The sequence below is a fragment of the Protopterus annectens genome, chromosome 1.part0, assembly GCF_019279795.1.
Source record: "Protopterus annectens isolate FY-2018-M chromosome 1.part0, PAN1.0, whole genome shotgun sequence".
NCBI classification, from domain to species: domain Eukaryota; kingdom Metazoa; phylum Chordata; order Ceratodontiformes; family Protopteridae; genus Protopterus; species Protopterus annectens.
In genome coordinates this window covers 1,200,383,908-1,200,404,561 of record NC_056725.1, presented here as the reverse complement: position 1 = coordinate 1,200,404,561, position 20,654 = coordinate 1,200,383,908, and the positions used below count along the sequence as shown (strand labels likewise).

The 20,654-nt window shown below is 42.5% G+C and overlaps 1 protein-coding gene across 3 annotated transcripts in view; it reads left to right on the top strand.

Annotated features, from left to right (window-relative positions):
• Positions 1-20,654, top strand: part of EP400 (E1A binding protein p400) — a 3,509,270-nt gene that overhangs the window by 3,116,326 nt on the left and 372,290 nt on the right. The gene's annotated exons all lie outside the window — the stretch shown is intronic.

Genomic DNA, 20,654 nt, shown 5'->3' with positions numbered 1-20,654 from the left:
GAAGCTTTTCCCTTTGTGAACCAAACTTGAAAGCTATAATAATGGAATAGGATCATAGGAACTACAAGGCGGGCAAGTCTTCAGAACCAAGTGTGCTTTATGTTACCTGCAGGATGTTCTGTACTCCCTACTTCCAGAAAGAGAAAACATGTCAGGCCATGAATGAACTTGTCCTAGTTAGTCGTGAAGGAGGTACGGGTATCACTGTGCTTAATATGTAGGTGCAGTTTGTTGCTGAGAACATGCAACATTTAGATCTGATGTCATTTTTATTCATTCCTCAACTCTTGGGCTCAGATCCAGTCCTCAGATCCAGCTTGGCTGCTGCTTCCAACTCGTGGAACACAAACTCTCGAGCTCATTTGTTATCCATAATAACTTAGTCACCTAACATACCTCAGTTTCTGTTTACCACCTTAGCATAGGGACGTGATCACTGCATACTGTCAAGCATTTCCGGATATCTTTGTGAGTTAGAATTTTGTTATATCTTTAAAGTATTTACAATTTTCTGATTTTTTATAACTTTATAACCTTTCCAACGCTATCCTCCCTTTAACTTCCATTGCTTTTTTAGTCGTGTATTTCTCTGTTACCAATTACTATTGCTGGTATCTTCCCTTTATGATACTTAAAGTACCTCTTAATTACCATAGTTGGTATTTCCCTTTCCCTTTCTTAATTAAAAAAAAAAAGAAAAAAAGAATTCTTTACTATTAATCTTCTGCTGTTGCTTTGTTTGAAACAACATCAGAAAAATCTTCTGGCTTCAAGAAGTGTGTGGCCTGCGGCCACAAGATACTGTTAATTGATGCAAATTCAAAGCGTATGTATTATTTAGGCCCCCACCATACCTTGAATCTAATTGTGATATTTGTAAGGCCTTTAATCTGAGAGCCTTAACTCATTAACCCTAAGTACTGTCACAGGGTGCATCTAAGCTTACATCCGAGCACTCCGTAAGGCAATAGCCATCCTGGTACGTTACTTCCGCGGTAGTCTAGGAGCGCAACTAAGTTAACAAACTGAATGCAACTCCACTGATGAAAATTGAATTTAAAAGTTACCTGAACTGTTTTAATTACCTTCTCAACTTTATTTTCACAATAGAGTTATATATTGTTTACATAGGATTTTTTTTGAGAAAATTGGCTTGCTGTGCACCCTTTCTATGGTTGCAATTGTTCACACCTAGCCAATTTTATCTGCTTTCCCACTGATAGTAAACACAAACACTGACATTCCCGCTTCATCTGCATTAAAGCAAAATAAAAAAAAAATTGAAGTAATGGTAAAAAGAACCCTCTAAAACCAGTAGGTTTACTTACGGGCAGTAGAAAATTCCATTGTTTACCCCCCCCCCCCCAGTTATTTCACTGGCACTGGTGGATATGCAAGCAGTGGCAGCCATTCTGCAAACATAACATAATATCTCCACCTCCACACCTAACCATTCCTTGTTCAGGGATGAATAAATAGGGGGTGAAGCATCTTACAGCCAAAATGATTGATCACTCAAGGTCCTAATAACTCAAAGTAACAGTGGTGCCAGGGGCAGTTCAGGTAAGCAAGTCTGGCACATTTGTTTTTTTTTTGTTCCAACTCCGTATAACATCTTATATCTACTGTCCCTTCTTGCAGATTGATTCAGCAGTGGAGTTTCTAGTATTTATTATGTTCAGATCTGCCTAATGTTCTGTTCATTTGGTTATGTTCAGATCTGCCTAATTTTGTCCTGAAATAACTGCCCCGATAATATCGGTATATAATGCGCAATGCCGATTGCGGTAGAACTGCTAAAGTTGGAGTTCCCTCTTCTGTGGTATATATGTGAAATGTATTGTTTTTCACTTTAGTAATGTGCAGCTGTGCATAGTAGGCTGTGTTCACTCTCCTTGCTGCCTAACAAAAGCTGCATAATGTCTTGTTGGAACTCTGTGTGTAAAAAAATGATGTATGGATGTAAAAATGCTGACCTAGGAGAACTAAGCATGTCCTGAAATAACTGACATTCTTGCAGAAAGTGCATTACTAACTTAGCAGCGATGATCTGTGTGTGTTGAAGTGTCATTTACATTATTTATATATACTGATTATTTCTGTATTTTAGTACTTTAAATCCACCTCTCAGCTTTTACTTGACATAGCAGTACCCTGTTCCAATTACATACTGGCATTATTTTATGTTATGATTGCATCTTTACTGTCTGCTGCTTTCTGGAGCTAGATTTGGAGTGTATATGATATACTTTCTCACGTCGTGCTGAGGATCACTAATGCAATTGTTATTTGTATGTACATAAAATTCAGTAGTTTGTTCCTTCCAGTATTGCTGGCATAAGAAAAAAAAATCAGGTTTTCTTTTTTGCTCCATCTTCTAACTACGCATTTCTTCTTCTGATTATGCTTGATAAGCCTCATATTCAACCTGTCGGTTTTCCTTTCATTTGGCATGAATTGCACGTCTAAGTTTTAAGTAGTTTTAGTTTAAATGCCTGAGTCAGTACAATATACAGTGAGGTGTAGTCAGTCCTTCATTACAGGTCTTCCGCTCTATATAATAAATAAATAATGGTGTGTGTGTGTGTGTGTGTGTGTGTGTGTGTGTGTGTGTGTGTGTGTGTGTGTGTGTGTGTGTGTGTGTGTGTGTGTGTGTGTATGTATATATGGATTCCATATACTAGATTGAATTTTCATTAATTCGAAATAGTGCATGGAATGCTCACTGCAGCGAAAGTGCTCTTGCGCAAAAGTTCATTACAACAAACGGGTGTTGTACTGAACTTCCGTGCAGTACTCACGGACCTTAGGGTTAGGGCTCCAGTCATAATAAGGGGATAGCCCATAGGGCTATCCCCTTACCATGACCCGTGCCCTGACCTTAAGGTCCGTGATGACTGCAGCGCAGTGAGGGACATATCAATGTCCTCCACTATGGTGCGATAGTCATGAACCTTAGGGTTAGGGCATGGGTTAGGGTAAGGGGATAGCTTTACTAACTATCTCCTTACCCTAACCCATGCCCTAACCCTAAGGTCCGTGACTATCGCACCATAGTGGAAGACATAGCTTGTTTTTTTATGTCCTCCACTGTGCTGCGGTGTTTTCGGTGAAGTGCACTTATGCAAAAGTTAACTTTCCCAAAAAACAGATGCTCAAAATGGCCGAAGACTTGATTACCTTGATCAGAGGTTCCCATCCCCCTCCAGATAAGAGGCATAAGCAAGAGACTGACTTTGAATCTTCAGATCAGGTTTCTATTTCTTCTGATTCCTTTTCTGATCAGGAATACTCTCTTCCCCCATATGAGGATTCTGATGCTGAAGAATCTATACCTTCAGCTTCTCCTCCAGAGGACTATTCTTTTGGGGAAACCTTGCATACCATGAGGGAGCATTTCCACTGGGAGAGCCAAGATTTTTCAGAATCTAAAAAGAGGCTCAGGGATTTCCTTTTGCTACCTCAGCACAGGCCTCTGGCCATTCCTCCTTTGTTAGACATTGTAGATGATGTGTTTTCGGAGTCTAGTCTGACCCCTGACTCCTTACCTCTCCAGCTTCTGTTAAGCCTGACAGATATTACAGGGTTCCTGACTCTCACAAATTCTTTTTTAAAAACCCTGCTGCAGACCCAGAAACTATTTCACAGGGGCCCAAAGGGGTTAAGGCTTCCGCAGCAAAAAAAACCTACCCCCTCTGACAGGGATTCTAGGGCACTGGATAGATGGGGAAAAAAGGTTTACACATCTGCTGCCTTGGCTATAAGGGCCTTAAACTGTCAGTTTCATATGCTCAAATATCACCAACATGTCACTGCATTGCTTAAACAGAAAATGTTGTTAAACTCTGAATGTGCAGAAAACAAGGAAATGCAGGATTTATTGCATGCAGCTGAACAAGTTGGAAAGCATACTTTGCAATGTGGTTTTGATTCTTTGGAGGCCTCCTGCAGGGCCGCAGTTACGGGTTCAGTAATTAGAAGGCATGCTTGGTTAAAGGAACAAAATCTGCCTGATCATGTTAAAGTAAAATTTAGATGCACCTTTACAGCATGATGCTTTCTTTTGTGTTAAGGCAGAAGAGGTGTTAAAGAAAATGGAGGACAAAGCTAAATCTGTGCAAACTGTCAAAGATATTTTACAAGTACAGCCACCTAGGTTTAGTAGACACTGGCCTACAAAGAATTGGTCCTTTCCTGTGTCAGACAGACCTCAAATGGGCAAATCCAGATGCCCTATAGGCAGATCCCAGGCACAAGGTTCATACAGGTCAAAGCAATGGAGTGCTTCTGCCTCCAAAGTTGGAGAAGACGAATCACAACCATACAGGAAACAGTCCCAATGACTTCCCCCTGCCGGCACCAAGCACTTATGTCCTGGCAGCACCCTTAGGGGGAAAATTAGCATTTTTTTCACAAAATTGGCACATTATAACCCAGGACCAGTGGGTTCTAAATATAGTGTCACAAGACTACAAGTTCCACTTCCATACCCTGCCAAAGGCAAACGGCTGGCCAGATCTCCCAAAAAATCAATGGGCAGAGGCACAAAAACAAGTTTCATCCCTCATGGACATGGGGGCCATTCAACAAGTACCAGAGCAAGAGCAGGGACAAGGATTTTACTCAAGACTGTTCTTGGTACCCAGAAAGGACAAGGCCTGGAGACCAATACTGGACCTATCTATTTTGAACACATTCCTGGATATACCAAAATTCAAAATGTTGACTTTGCAGTAGCTTCTGCCCATGCTGGCAAGAACGCTTGGCTGGTGACTCTAGACCTAAAAGGGGCATACCTGCATGTCCCAATCAGACAGTCATGCAGAAGATACCTCAGATTCAAGGCTGGCTCAATGCATTACCAATTCTGTGCACTGCCCTTTGGCTTATCTACTGCGCCCATGGTCTTTACAAAGTGCCTGGCACCAATAATTGCATTCTGCAGACAAAGAGAAATACAAATATATCCTTACTTGGACGACTGTCTAATTCAAGCAGAGAACAAGGACATTCTTCTACAGCATCTGGCATTTGTGAAAAGACTTCTAACATGCCTAGGGTACACCATCAACGAAAAGAAATCAAAACTAGTACCCTCTCAAGAGATAATATTCCTGGGTGCAAACATAACTACAACTGCCCAGATGGCTTTTCTCACGCCAGACAAACAAAGGCAACTGACTACCTATTTCAAAATGTTGGCAACAAAGGCCAAGTTATCTGCAAGAAAAATTCTGCAGGCTTTGGGCTACATGGCATCCTGCATCCTACTAATTCCATATGCAAGACTGCATATGAGGAAACGTCAGTGGTACTTAAAAAAGTATTTGGACTCAACATTGCCACAGCCTGGAAACAGTTATTACTCTCATTCCCTGCCTGCAACAGGAGTTTCGATAGTGGGCGAAGGCTTGTCACCAGAACAAGGGGCAGCCATTCACATTACCCCCAGCCAGGCAGATACTAACAATGGATGCTTCAGATTATGCCTGGAGGGCCCACATGGCAGGAAGACGCATTCAGGGCACATGGACCAAATGCATCTACATATCAATCAAAAGGAGATGCTAGCTGTTCAAAATGCCCTGACAGCCTTCAAGGACCTACTTCATCTGGGACAACTACTGATAAAGACAGACAACACCACGGTCATGTGGTATATAAAGAAGCAGGGGGGGTACACATTCTTACCCCCTTTGCAGACTAACCATGACTTTGTGACTTTGTGGGACACAGCATTGACTTACCAAGTACATCTGCAGGCACAATTCCTGCCAGGAAAGGAAAACACACTGGCAGATGAACTAAGCAGAAACCTCATGCATCCCCACGAGTGGCAGCTGGATCCACAAGTCTTAAGCATGATAACAAGGAAATGGGGATGCCCGGACATAGATCTATTTGCCTCCACTCACAACTACCAACTAAAAAGATTCTGCACAAGGACTTATCACAGACAAGCATTGAAAGTGGACGCCCTATCTTTCAGCTGGAAAAAACTATCCGTATATGCCTTTCCTCCACTGCTTCTCCTCCCCAAAGTACTCCTAAAGATCAGACAGGAGAAGCCAAACATGATACTGATTGCCCCAGACTGGCCACTCCAGTACTGGTATCCAGTCCTAAAGAACTTGTCTCAATGCCCAGCTTGGACCTTACCTCAAATACCTCATCTACTGTCCCAGCAAAACAATCAGATCCTGCACAGCCAACTCAGTACTTTAAACCTGGCAGCATGGTGGATAATGTAGGCATACAAACCACACCTCTCAGTAAAGCTGTGATGGATGTCATTTTGGAAGCCAGAAGGCCTAGTACTAGAAAATCTTATGCTGGAAAATGGAAGAGATTCTATGCTTGGAACCAGGCACAAGGAACTGATACAGCTGTTCCAAATATTCCTCAGATTTGCAATACTTAACTGAGATGCTGGACAAAGGCCTATCTTTTTCATCAATTAAAATTTATGCCTGTGCCATTTCGGCTCATTACAATACAGAGCCACCAATCTTTTCTCATCCTTTATTAAAGCAGTACCTCAGAGGAGCCAGAAACTTTAGGCCTCCAAGGAGATCACCAGTGCCTGCATGGGACCTCAACTGTGTCTTGGAAAAACTCACCCTGCCTCCTTTTGAGCCAGCTGCTACTGCTGACATAAAGTTTTTATTTTGTAAAACAGCTCTGTTCCTAGCAATAACTTCTGCAAGACGGGTTTCAGAGTTACAGGCACTCATGGTTGTGGAACCTTTTATCATGTTTTATCCAGACAGGGTCTCTCTGAGGACAAACCCAGCATTTATGCCTAAGGTGGAACAAGGGAGAGAGAATTCTGCATTCTTTGGACGTACACAGACAACTTAGATTCTACTTGGACAGAACCAAAATATTTCAGGAAGACAGAGCAATTAGTAGTGGCATATGCTGCCGGATCACAAGGAAAGACTGTCTCATAGCAGACTGTTTCAAAATGGATAGGGCACTGCATTCGTTTCTGCTATTTACACCAATGCAAGCCAGTGCCTAAGGGCATTAGGCCACATTCAACCAGAGTTGCAGCCACTTCAGCAGCCTTTCTCAGGGGAGTACCAACCAAAGACATATTAGAGGCTGCTACTTGGAGTTCAGTGCACACCTTTACAAAGCACTATCATCTGCCACTCTACTCTAAATCCAGGGTAGGCTTTGCCACTGCGGTTCTACAGGGCCTCTTAGCCGCTGCTAATGCTGTTTAGCTCCAGCCTCCCATCCATAGCTTTGGGACTCTACCCAAATGTAATGACTGCAACAGTGAAACACGAAGAACATAGTACAGTTGTGTACACTTACCTCTTTTCTTCTCTGATTTATACAACCTATGTGGTGTATTTGCTTGTAGATGAATGTAAAGTTTATATTGGTGTATGTATTTTTATATTTATATATATGTGTATATATATATATATATATATATATATAAATTTTGGCTACCCTTTTAGGGGGCACCTGACATCTGGGGCAAGAAAAACTGAAGAAAATGGAGTTGGCTGCTTCTTTTATACCCTTGACGACCTGACGTCAGGGAAGGGGCGACAGTGGCCATCACAGGACCCAAGACTTTGAAATTCAGGCCGACTGGGGGCATCCTGCCAGCAGGATTACCCAAATGTAATGACTGCAGCAGTGAATATACTCAAACATGTACATTTATGGTAAGTATACACAACTGTACTTTCTTGTAATAGGAATCCATATATACACACACACACACATAATAATAATATTCTTTTGTTTGTAAACTTGCACCTTGAGATGTAATTGCTGTAAATGTACACATATTTGCTTTCTAGACTAAATGGCTCTTTTGAGGTAGTAATTGTATGGTCCTGCTAGAGGGGCATTGTTTGGCTATCAAGTGACCTGTCTAAATAGGACCCAGTAAAAGCATAAGATCATTTTTGATCAGAATGTCAAAAATTGCAACTTATACTCTTGGAAGATGCTAGACCATCAAGCAGGCAAACTGTATAATGGCATTATGTGTGTTACTTGGATTTGCTCTTCTGTGTAAAAGTACTGTATTTCAATAACTGTTCTTCCAGGGATCTTTTAGTACTGGACACTGGTGGAGTCAGATGGAGGGGATGAGGAAGCAAGGAAAGATTTAAACTCTAGGTCACCAATCCAAGGAAGTGGGTGAGCTTCCTGCCTGGCCACAGCCCTAAGTAAAGGCCAGAGATTCTATAGCAGGCAGAGAAAAAAGTAAAATGGAAGTGCATCAGATGGTTAAGAAGAGAAGTATTTCTAGAATCGAATTTAACCTCAAGTGTTGGTGAGTACCTTCACGAAATGGACCCTGTCTTTCACAAAATCTCACCAAGATGATACTGATATATAGACTGTATTTTATTTAGCATATATCTTGGACAGAAGTAGGTTAAAAATAAAGATAGTTGTGTGCACCTGCACCAGGAATGTAATGAATGTCTGCTCAACAGGTTATATGCAGCAATTATCACCTTTTTTTGAACATGCAGAACCTTCCGGTAATGGCATGTAAGTCACTGTCACATTATTAATTTACAATATGTGCAGTTACAGTATAAAACACTTGTCATTATCACCCTCAGCAACTGCCTTTGCTATTCACATTACTAAAAGTTATCACATTGATGAAATGTACATGCCACACTTTAAATTGAGTCATGTAGAAGCTTTTTTACTAATTTCTTGCAAGATACAGGTGAAGGTCTCCATTTTGATTAGGGGATTCATATTTTTGTGAATTACTTTATCTGAACATTATATCATTTAACAGTTTCCTGTTGTGATGATTTTTTTATATTTTGGTGAATAACTCTAGTAGGGAACATTTTTGCTAGGAAACATGTCAACATGTCATTTTGAAAACTGTGCCTGTATGCTGTACACATGCACAGATATCACAGTTTGTTTAGGATTTAGGTTATGGAAATTATGATTTTTTGCCATATTTCGCTAAATAATTTTGCTAAGGAACATGTCAGTGTGCCAAGTAATCCCTCATTTTGAAGACTATTAGTACTTGGAACATGGTAAAAGAACTGTCTGTATGCTGTACACATGTACAGATATCACAATTTGTTTAGGACTTAGGTTATGGAAAATATGCTTTTTACATATTTTGGTAAATAACTTTGCTAGGGAGCATAGCATTAAGCTAAGTAATACCTAATGTTGAAGACAGTATTAGTCTTTACAACATGGTAAAAGAACTGTGTCTGTATGTTGTACACATATCACAGTTTGTTTAGTCTTGCAGGATTATGAAGATTATACATATGCCATATTTCTCATTATTATGCCCATATCTTTGGAAGGGAGTATGCGCCGACATTGAGCCACACAACGTGTACACTGATATGTAGTCCCTCTCTATTACAGGTGATGCTATATTATGCTTTGTTGAATTATCAGCTATAAGAAATATAATCATATTTCTGTGAAAATCTCAGTAAAGGAGCATCACACAGTAATTGTTAAGGTATCATTTTAAAGCTGGCATTCATACAGACAAATTAATTACAAATTGTATGGCTCTACATGGTATATTCAACAAGATATTGTGATTTGTTTTACCAAAAAAGTAAAAAAAAATATGCATAATATCAGCATTCCTTGGCAAATATTTAATAATGACTTAGATACATGCTGTCAACATTTATACTGCTAGAAAGGTCAGTGTCTGCTGAACAACTTTCACATTTACATTTTTAGTCAGGCTCTTATGGTTAAAGAGTTATGAGTATTTGTGTTTTGTATGGTACTACAAATGGATTATCTGAAAATGTCCCCAGGCTGCACTGTTATTCCTGTTGTGGAAGTAAGCAGACAGCATTTTCTGAGCTGCTCTGGAGTGAATGAGTTATTTGCTAGAAAAAATAATTTAATTTTAAGAAGTTTGTTCCCATCTAAGTCTGAAAAACTTGACAAGAAGGGAGAGGCCCTTCATAAAGAATCTAGGAAACATTCCCCAGATCCAACCTCCTCTTCTGCTCCTGTATCCAAACCTACTAGTAAAGTACTAAAAATGTTTGATCTTATTTCTTTGGATCCAAAACTTCAACCAGAAGAATCACATTGGATTCAGTTGCCACAACTGGTCCCAGATCCTGATGTTCTTCGTGTTTCACTGTTGCAGTAATCACATTTGGGTTATCTGCTTGCAGTAGCCCTCAGTCGGCCTGATTATCAAAGTCTTGGGTCCTGCGTCGGTTGCTGTCTCATCTTTCATGACATCAGGTAGTCAGGGGTATAAAGCATGCAGCCGAAGCAATTACATCAGTCTTTCTTGCCGTGCGGTGCCCAAAGCAGAAGCAGTTCGCAAGTGCTGGTCGGCTGACTCAAAAACGAAAATTTCAGGAGTTTCAGAACTGAAGTTTTCAACTAAAGCTAAGTACCCCATTGGGGAAACTTTTTCTTACTCCAAACCGATGTTGGTAAAAGCCAATAATTGTATTTCTTCTGAAAAGCAAATACCTCATAAAGATTTTCATTCGTACTGTATTCCTTGCCTAGACCCTGACCACGACGTACCTCGCTGTCAGTTTTGTGCCTTATTTAAGCAAGAAACTATTCGTTTTTGCTATATTTACGCTTCTAAATATTTTGGTATTTGGTTCAATTATCCAGATATGTCTTCAGTAAGCCATCCGACTACCGACATTCCGAAAAAACGCAAAGATAAAGACCGGTACTCAGTGAGGTGCTTTTGCAGCCCCTGATACCTGCTACTTCTGATTCGCAGGCCTCTACTGAGACCCATTCAGAGTCTGGTAATGCCACTTGATGCTTCAACTGTGGAACCTGCGGATGTCTCTACCTTGGATGGGTCCGGAGCCGCTGTGCAGGCACCGGCTTCTGAGGGTGTATTCAGGCTTACTGACTTGCATATTAAACCAACGCCGTCTTCTTCTTCAAGGCCTAAAATTCGAACCATGCCTAGAAAACCGACGCCCAGACTGCATGGTCAGGCCTCTATGCCTAAAAACAAATGATAAGAATGGCTGAAGACTGTATTACTTTAATCAGGGGAAGGCAATCTTCCCCCTCTAAGAGACCTAGGACTGAATTTGCTTATGATACTTCTGACCAGGGTTTTGAAATTTCTGTTTCCTTTGATGACCAGGATTTACCCTTATCTACCTGTGAGGATTCTAATGCAGAGGACTCTATTCCCTCTGCTTCCCCCAAAGAGGATTTCTCTTTTGGTGAAACCTTGCACACTCTTAGGAAGCAGTTTCATTGGGAAAGCCAGGATTACTCTGATTCTAAAAAGAGGCTTAGAGATTTCTTACTGCTGCCACAACATAGGCCTTTAGCTATCCCTCCTGTACTGGACATAGTTGATGATGCCTTTTCGAAATCTAGCTTGGCCCCTGACTCTCTACCTCCTGCTTCCAGAAAACCTAATAGATATTACAGGGTTCCTGACTCTCGCAAGTTCCTTTTTAAAAATCCTACTACGGATCCTGAGACCATTTCACACGGACCCAAGGACATTAAGGCTACTACTGCCAAAAATCCTACCCCCACTGATAAAGAGACTCCAGGGTGCTGGATAGATGGGGTAAGAAGGTATATACTTCTGCAACCTTGGCCATTAGGGCCTTAAACTGCCAGTTTCATATGTTAAAGTATCAGCAGCATGTTATTGGATTGCTTAAACAGAAAATTATGTTGATTCCTGACTGTGCTGAAAATAATGATTTACAGGATTTAATGCATTCTGCTGAGCAGGTTGGAAAACATACTTTGCAGTGTGGTTTTGATTCACTAGAGGCATCTTGCAGGGCTGCTGTCACTGGGTCTGTACTTAGAAGGCATGCTTGGCTTAAGGAGCAATCTTTGCCAGATCATGTTAAAGCTAAATTGCTGGATGCTCCATTAAATCAGGACCGCCTGTTTGGCAACAAAGCAGAAGTTCTTAAAAAGATGGAGGAAAAAGCTTAATCTATGCAAACTGCTAAAGATTTCCTACAAGTACAGCCTCCAAGATTTAGTAGGCATTGGCCCCTTAAGAATTGGTCCTTTCCTGCCTCTTTCCGGCCTTCTCAGTCCAAACCCAGAACCAGCAGAACACCCAGGCTTCAGTCCCAGGGTACGCACAGGACTAAGCAGTGGGGGGCTCCCACTTCCAAATCAGGGCGTAGTAAGACTCCCCCCTGTGGTAAACTGTCTCAATGACCTAACTTTAAAACTTCCTGCATTCTGCTAATTCCATATGCAAGACTGCATATGAGGAAACTACAGTGGTATCTGAAAAGCCTATGGTGCCAACATTCTCAGGATCTAGAAGCAATGTTTCCTATCGTACCTTGCGTACGGTTGGAGTTCCTTTGGTGGGCAGAGGCCTGCCAGCAAAACAAGGGACTACCATTCACTCTACCCCGTGCTGCCCAAACCCTAACAACAGACACATCAGACTATGCATGGGGGGCCCCACCTGGCAGGGACGTTTATTCAGGGCAACTGGAACCCAAATCAAATACACCTGCATATCAATCAAAAAGAAATGTTAGCTGTACAGAATGCTCTGACAGCCTTCAAGGACCACATTCTTCCAGGGCAATTAATGGTAAAGACGGACAACACCACTGCTATGTGGTACATAAACAAGCAGAGGGTACCCATTCTTACCCCGTCTGCAGACTAGCCATGGCTCTGTGGAACATAGCCTTGAGCTACCAAGTGCATCTGCAGGATCAATTCCTGCCAGGAAATGTAAATACACTAGCAGACAAACTAACCAGAAATCTCATGGACCCACACGAGTTAAAACTGGAACCAAAGATTTTCAACATGTTGATAAACAAATGGGGGAGCCCAGATATAGACCTGTTTGCCTCCCCCCAGAACTACCAATTGGACAAATTCTGCACAAGGACTCCCCACAAACAAGCTTTGAAAGTGTATGCTCTGTCCTTGAGCTCTTTATGCCTTTCCTCCTCTGCCTCTCCTCTCCAAATTGCTACTAAAGATCAAACAGAACAAACCAAGGATGATATTGATTGCACCAGACTGGCCATGCCAACACTGGTACCCTCTCTTGCGCAGTGGGTCACTGCTGGCCCCATGGCACCTGCCTCAGCAGGAGAGCCAGATTCTGCACCCTCAGCTTCAAACCCTGAACCTGGCAGCCTGATTAATTACCTAATTTCTCCATTACCATCCCTCAGTAAACAAGTGTTGGATGTCATTTTGTAGGCAAGGAGGCCTAGTACTAGAAAATCTTATGCTGAAAAATAGAAAAGATTCTGTGCCTGGAACCAAACTCAAGGGATGGGCACAGCAGCACCCAATTTACCTCAGATTCTTCAATACTTAACTGAGATGCTTCACAAGGGTCTTTCTTTTTCCTCCATCAAAATTCATGCCTCATTCATTTCAGCTCATTACAACACAGAACCGCCCCTCTTCTCTCATCCACTGTACAAGCAGTTCCTCAGAGGGGCCAAAAACTTAAGATCACCCAGGAGAGCCCCAACTCCAGCTTTGGACCTTAACTTTGTATTGGAAAAACTCACTCTTCCTCCTTTTGAGCCAGCTGCTAGTGCAGATTTAAAATTCCTTTCTTGGAAAACAGCCTTCCTTTTAGCAATCACTTCAGCAAGAAGTGTATCTGAATTACAGGCCCTTATGGCAGTGGAGCCTTTCATCATCTTTCGTGCGGACTGGGTGTCCCTCAGGACCAATCCCTCCTTCATGCTCAAGGTGGTATCCAGTGTGGCTCTTAATCAGTCCATTCATTTGCCAACTTTCTTTTCTAATCCACAGAACAAAGGAGAATGGCTACTGCACTCCTTAGATGTGCACAAACAACTAAGATTTTACTTGGACAGGACTAAACCTCAAAGGAAATATGAACAGCTGCTGGTGGCATTTGCTGCAAGGGCAGAGGGGAAGGCTATTTCAAAGCAAACCATTTCTGAATGGATAGGTCATTGCATTAATTTCTGCTATAAGCACCATGGGAAACCTATCCCACAGGGGATTAGACCTCATTCGACTAGGGCTGCATCTACCTCTACAGCCTTTCTCAGAGGTGTCCCTGCCAGGTACATCCTAGAAGCTGCTACTTGGAGTTCTGTACATACTTTCACCAAGCATTACCATTTGCCAATTTTATCCAGAGCTGGCTTTGCCACTGCAGTCTTGCAGGGCCTTATAGCTGGTCCTAATGCTATCTAAATTCCTCCTCCCTTCCTTCGCTTTGGGAATCTACCAAATTTGTGATGACTGCAACAGTGAAACATGAAGAACATAGTACAGTTGTGTACACAACATAAATATAGATGTTCGAGTGTATTCACTGTTGCAGTCCTGGTTACCCTCCCTCCAGCCCCCTGAATTTTTGTGGCTGTACCTCTACTCTCCTTTACTATGCTTAAAAGCTGTTTGGTGTATTTGCTTTTTTGTTGGAGGTATGACCTTGTGTGTGTGTGTGTGTGTGTATATTTATATGTATGTATATATATATATATATATATATATATCTATATATATATATATATATATATTTAATTGCTTCCCATTAGGGGGCACCTGACATCTGGGGCAAGAAAAACTGATGTAATGGCGTCGGCTGCATGCTTTATACCCCTGACTACCTGATGTCACGTGAGACAACAACCAACGCAGGACCCCAGACTTTGATAATCAGGCCAACTGAGGGCTACTGCAAGCAGATAACCCAAACTTGATGACTGCAACAGTGAATACACTCGAGCATCTACATTTATGGTAAGTGTACACAACTGTACTTTTCCTGTTGGCTCCCTGTTCCCTTTTTAGAAAGGTCACAAGACATCACCACTCCCAACCATCTTCAGCAGCATCTTCTGTATGATCTTCCAAGAGTCTGACCGAAGCCGATGTAGACAGGATGATGAGGAAGTTCATCTCAACGCAGATTCAAATGGTGGTTCTTCCAGTTCCGACTCCATTGGGTCCAGAGACCCTTATTACTACTTCCCTTTTACTAGCTCATCTCTGATTTGACCACTAGTTTCAGAGCCATTGGATCCAAAGATTCTGGAAATTGTCTGCATCAAGTCCAATACAAGCATCTTCGACTCCAGTAGCATCTCTGAGTGGACAGGCACCGAGCACTTCAAAGCCATAATGTTGTTGTCATCTCTGCTATCGGAGCTTTGGCACTAGATACCTCAGCTCGATTCTTTCCTCACGTAGTCTGCCTTCGGGGTAGAGGGAGGCTATGGGTCCTTAAGTATGTCTTCACAGAGCCGTGTTTCTCCTCTTTGAGACATTCTGCATTTGAGGTAGTGGAGAAAGCTTTTACTGCTCAGAGTTCGGACTTCTCTCCCCTCTTCAGCTCTGACTACCCAACTTCATTGATCTTTGCATCTAGAGCCTCAACCCACTGTGCCACTGGGGCAGGCAGTCCAAATTAGCCATCAGGGTACCCAGCAGAGTATACTAGTTTCTTCTGATGCTTCTGCAGAGCATCCTAATGAAGGCGTTCACAGGAAGAAAAAGTGCAAAAGGAGGCACTTGGACTCTCCACAAGGTTCTATCACAGAAGCTACCGACTTTGATATGAGGGAAGAGTCCCCAGTATCACCACCCAATGATGTCTCATTTGGAGATGTCCTGGAACTCCTAACGAAAATAGGTGGTTGGTCCACTGACAGACCTTCCCAAGAGGAGTCTATATTCCTTGAGACTTTTGAAGCTGACCTGTGTACCTCCTAGGTAACTGTGCCCACCAATGAGCTCTTTGATTTAATCTCTCAATGGACATGGAAGGAACCTGATTCCATTGAGCCTATCCCTAAGAGAACAGATAGGACCTGGCACTACCTAAGGACTGAACATGTTGGCGCAAGGAAGTACCAGTTAATGCCATGGGTGTAACAGCAGCCACGAAGAAGGAACTAGCTGAGCAAAGTTCCTCTGTCCACCCCCCCCCCCGAAAAGGGAGTCGGTCAGGTTTGGGAAGCAAGTCTGTGCATCCACGACTTTTGGCCTGTGATCGCTGCATTATTTGGCACACTTCACTAGACTTCAGAGGGATTTGATTAAGGAACTTGCCCAATCCTTCTCTGGGACCACATCTTCTGAGGCAGAGAACACTATTGCCTCGCAGTTGGCTACCCTCCAGTCCATTTTTAACTCACCCATGAGGCTCATCTCCCACACAGCTGAAGGTACCTCATAGCCTCTGAGTTCAGGCATTTCTATCAAAAGACATGGCTGGATGTATTTGTGTGACTTTGCGGAACCCGTCAAATCTTCCTTCGTCAGTGCTGCTTTCTGTGAAAGTTCATTATTTAGTCCCAAACTAAGATACACACTTTAGGTGTGAGCACATATGCTGTGGGGACCTTCTGTAAGAACCAATGAGGAAGTTGGGAAATGCTGTTCAAAAAATCCTAGGGCCCCTTTCAAGATCCACCTGAAGACCATTCCCCCAGGCGCAGTGGGGGGAACTCTAATAGTAGACACTGTCTCCATGGCAGAGGAAATCACAAAAACCAAGGATTCAGGAATACCTTGTCTAACAGGTCCTTTCAGTGCTCCTAAAAGGATGCCAGATTGTCCATGTCTGGAGGTATTCGGGGGTCATTTATTTCTGCACCAGAGAGCCTGGCAAGAGAGTATAACAGATTCATGGGTGCAGAGGATAATGTCCAGATATTATATAATACCATTTTCCCATCCACCCCTGTTGAATTAGAAAAATATCCCCAGTGTTCCTCCCAGTCAGCAGGAAGCAACAGCAGAAGAAATAAACAGGCTGCTAGAAAAAAGAGTTGTTTAAGACTTCCCCCAGACCAGAAAGTCTGGAACTTATTCAGAATTCTTTTTAGTGCCATAGAAAACTGGGGACTGAAGACTGTTGTATCCCAACAATCTGAACCAATTGGTTCAGAACACACAGTTCTGGATGGCCACAGTTCAGTTCATTCTACCATTCCTACACAAGGATGATTGGATGTGCTCGATAGAGCTTTAGGATGCATACTGTCACACCAGAAATGAACAGACGGTCCACGAGATATCTACGCTTCTGGCTGGGAGCTGGTCATTACCAGTTCAGAGCTGACATTTGGTCTCACCACAGCCCCCCAGGGTGTTTACTAAGTGTATGGCAGTAGTAACAGCTCACTTGAGACTGCAAGGATTCTGTGCGTTTCCATACTTGGATGACTGGCTCGTAACTGCTTGCACCAGGCACCATCTGATTCAAGCTTGAGATTACATACTCAAGTTCTGTTGTCACTTGGGGATTTCGATCAGTCACAAAAAATCTCACCTCAAACCAGCACAAGTACTAGAACTCATCGGTGCCTTACTCAATACAGTCACTTACACAGCTTCTCTTAGTGTTTAGTCTGTTCATTGCCAGGTCAAAAAGGTAATTCAGAATTCTTCCTATCAGCTCACTTGATTCTCCAGGCTTTAGGGGCCATGTCATTGGCAATCATTCTGGTTCCATTGGCAAAGTACCACATAGGACCATAGGAGATTACTAGGCTATCAACCTGGAGGTCATTTTAAGCCTAACCGTTTCAACCCAATGTAATATTGTAGAGGTACTAGTCAATACCCAAGATTGCATTTGGTGATAACTGCCCATGTCCAGAAGGGTTGTGGGCACTATCCCCGGTAAGAATTTACGGTGCCTCATCCACTTATCCAGGTTCCTCTTGAACAGTGTCATAGAGGTGCTCTTTTTCACATGAATTGGTAGCTTGTTCCAAAGATGTAGCAGTCAGTGGAAGATAAATCTGTCCCTCCAGCATGTCCTATTTATGTTGCAGGCCATATTTATGTCCCTGAACAGGTAGCCCTAGACCCATTTGATTTACGGATATGCAATAAGTTCATTAAGTTTGGAGCTTGGGTTGTTCTGTAGGCCAGACATAAGTCTCCCCTAAGAAGTGCATACGATACAGAGTATAGTGACGGGTATTTTAATTAGTCCATGTAAGGACATGCTGGAGGCCCTTGATGATCTTTGTTAGAAACCTCTGAGGTCTCTCTAATTGCTGTAAATGCTTAGTATGCTATATACTGAATGGGGCATTGTACTCGGTTATGGGTCAGATAAGTGCTGTGTATATAGAGTTATAACTTATTTTGCTCTTGAGGTGATGCCTTTACTAATCAAGTGAGCTATTTGAAAAGCTTTCATTACAACTGTAGATGCGTAGTGGTCGAAGTTAAGGTCACGGTCAACCTGTAATCCCAGGTCCCTTACCACTTCATGTGTACTTAGGGTATTGTTATTAATTTGATAGTGTGAAGGGATATTGTTTGTGCCAAAGGGAATGATGATACATTTCTTTGCATTCAGTATGAGACCGTGATGAATACACCAGTCGTTGGTCTGTGTGAGACCATCGTGGAGTATATTGACATCATTTGGGGATTCAGTGATTGCACCTAGCTTGCAGTCGTCTGCAAACTTGGTCAGTCACAACCCTTTAGTTTTGACCTGAACGTCTGAGAAGTATATACCACACAGCACCGACCCCAGTGGCACCACGCTGGTAACAGGTCTGCTGGTTGATGTGGGGGCACCCACTTTGATAGTGTGTCCGGTTTGTGAGCCAGTTGGCCACCCATCTTACAGTGAAAGGGTTTATATTCAATTTACTAAGTTTATCAATAATGCCTGAATGTGGGATTGTGTTGAAAGCCTTTGCCAAGTTGAGGTTTGCTGTGTGCACAGATTTGCCCTCATCAGTGGCCTTGGTCACACTTTCAAAGAAATCTACCAGATTTAACGAGCAGGATCTGCCCTTCACAAAGCTGAATTGGGTAGGATCTAGGGTTTGGAGGTCATCTATGTCTTTATTTATGAGTTCCATAATGATACGTTCCATGGCCTTGCAGATGAGGCTGGTCAAGCTTATGGGTCTGTAATTCCCCGGGTCTATTGCTAGGCCATCTTTGTGGAGGGAATTAACTGTAGCTGTTCTCCATTCTGCAGGAACAAAGCCTGTGGCTCAGGCTATGATTGAAAAGGGTACTTACTGGTGATGCTAGTTCATGTTTTAGCCTGTTTAGAAGACCGCCTGGGATTTCATCTGCTCCCATAGAGGCAGTGTTCTTGGCCTTGGACAGGGCTTTGAGGACTTGCTCTTCATATATGTAAGGTGAGGGTGTTGGGGGAGAGGGTTTGTTGTAAGTGAGGAGGGGATAAAGGAGTGAAATATTCACCAAACCTATCCACTAACAGGTTTGCTATCTCTGTGGGGCCAGTGCGTGTGATACCACTGGTCACCAGTTCTGCACATGCTTGGGTCCTACCCTTTCGGTCACGTACGTAGTTGTAAAAGGCCTTGTGAGTTATCCTTGGCAGTACTTACTAGGTTTCTCTCAAAGGAGCTCTTGAAGAATTTGACAGGTTGTCTTATTTGCCTGTTAAGGCTGAGGAGGATGCTTTCCCATTGTCGGGTCTTTGTTTTCTTGGGCAGTAACCTTTTGCGTTTATTGTAGAGTTTGTTGATGTTTGAAGTCCACCATGGCAGCTTGATTTTACTTGGGACTCTGGCTTGGATTCTGTCTGGTACAGCCGAGTTTATACACTTATGCAAATGATTGTGTAGGAATTGACAGTCCCTTCCCCCCACACTACTGCAGAGGTAGTAAAACTGTCACTGCACTGAGGCACCCTTGCAGAATCAATTCCTCTTGGGCTACAAAAGAAAACCCTGAACAAAGGCCTGCAGTTTTGCTACTTTTCTGGCTGTAGCTGGATAACTTCTAAGTATAGTGTAAAACAAAGTCTGAGCCAAGCATAAATGAGGGTGATTAGAGACTGAAAAGAAGCAGTCCTTTTACAGAAGGTAAAGAAGATAACAGTGACTCACACAAATCCCATTATATGTCAATGGCATGGGAATTCACAGTTACTTCCTTAAATCTGACATGAGTCATACAAAGCATTATGGGAAAGGGTTGAGGGAAAACAAGATCACATTGATACATCAAGCCTCATTGGTAGCCATGTTGTGGAAAACAAGCTAAAATTACAAATCAAGCACTTAAAGTGGTTTTGAGGTGTTAAAATAAACAGATTTTTTTAATTGTAAGGTGGAGTTTTCCTTTAAGCTCCTAGCATTTAGCAGCTTGACCCTTATTTTGTTCTGATTGGTTAATTTCACGTCAGTAATGTTGCTTTCAAGACCGTCCCTAAAAAAGGCACTGTGGGAAAGGCAAGAGCTTTTGCCAACAGCTGAAAGCCTAGGGGTTCCAGGTGCAAACTGTCTCTGGCAAAGCAAAGAGGTTTGTCGACCATGGCTTCCCAAGCAGACAAGAACTAGATCCCCCTTGGAGTGACACCAATAACTAAGCCAGTTATTGAAGTCAATCATTTTTGTTTATGCTGTGGCATCATTTTAGGTGAGGATAGCATGCTGCTCAAGACAGGTCATTCACACCAATATGAACTATGATGGAGTCATAACGGTATTTGTTGCTGAGAGACCTGAGTGCACGCATGATTTGGTGAATCCTGGCACCAGACAGACAGCTGACTGTGACTTTCTCCTTGTTCAGATTGGTGAGTGGGACATCCATGCGCCTCACTGAGAATTCTGCAGTGGACACTAGAAACCCAATGATCTGTCTTCAATCAACCACTATCCACTCGGGTCAAAATAATG